The sequence below is a fragment of the Hippocampus comes genome, unplaced genomic scaffold (assembly GCF_001891065.2).
Source record: "Hippocampus comes isolate QL1 unplaced genomic scaffold, H_comes_QL1_v1.1 scaffold21, whole genome shotgun sequence".
NCBI lineage: Eukaryota > Metazoa > Chordata > Actinopteri > Syngnathiformes > Syngnathidae > Hippocampus > Hippocampus comes.
Genome location: NW_017805745.1, coordinates 1664964 through 1665734, shown reverse-complemented (window position 1 = coordinate 1665734; position 771 = coordinate 1664964).

Below are 771 nucleotides of genomic sequence, written 5' to 3'. Positions count from 1 at the left end.
AGTGGCTTTTTTTTTTTTTACATGACGTTTGTCATTCACTCCATGAACTGCATCATCTTTTCTCATGATCGCATGACATGGGAGGCCTTTGCATGAATCGGTACCCAAGAAGTAACTTTCAGTTTCAAAAACGCCGGCGAGTACATCACTCCCTCTCGTGTGATACTGCTTCGTTGTTTGGTTTTGTTTCATAATCAAACAATAAACACAATAATCCATTCATACTTAGTAATTGGACAAAAAATGATGTAGCTGTCCACTTTAATGCAAAATAGAGTTTTATTCAGTTAATTATTGCACTTATCGACTCTACAAAAATATTCAATCCCATCTGCTGGGATCTGTTAGTCATTACAGTGGTTTACAAGCCTGAATTTCACGGACAAGCTGGGCGAGACCCTCTTCCACATCTTACCTTTTTCTTCAGACCAACATGAAGAATATATGCGTTGGTGGCAGTAAACAGTCAGATTCCCATTGACAAACATCACCATCCGTGGCAGTGGAATCAAGTTAATTTCCAATCGTGGATTTCTGCAGTTGGCAGCGCCCTTCATGAAGGAAATACCGTGACGCTGCAAAACAACAGGGCAGAAGAGCCTGTCCACGTTTTGAAACTAGATCGGCTTTGATATGAATACGATTTAAGCATTTGTAAGAGAAAGAGCTTTTGCACTTCACTTGGACACTTTTGTGGATGACATGTGTCTCACGTCAGGACATGGAGGACATCAACAGTGTCGCAGTCCTCATCGCCGCCGCTGCCGCCTC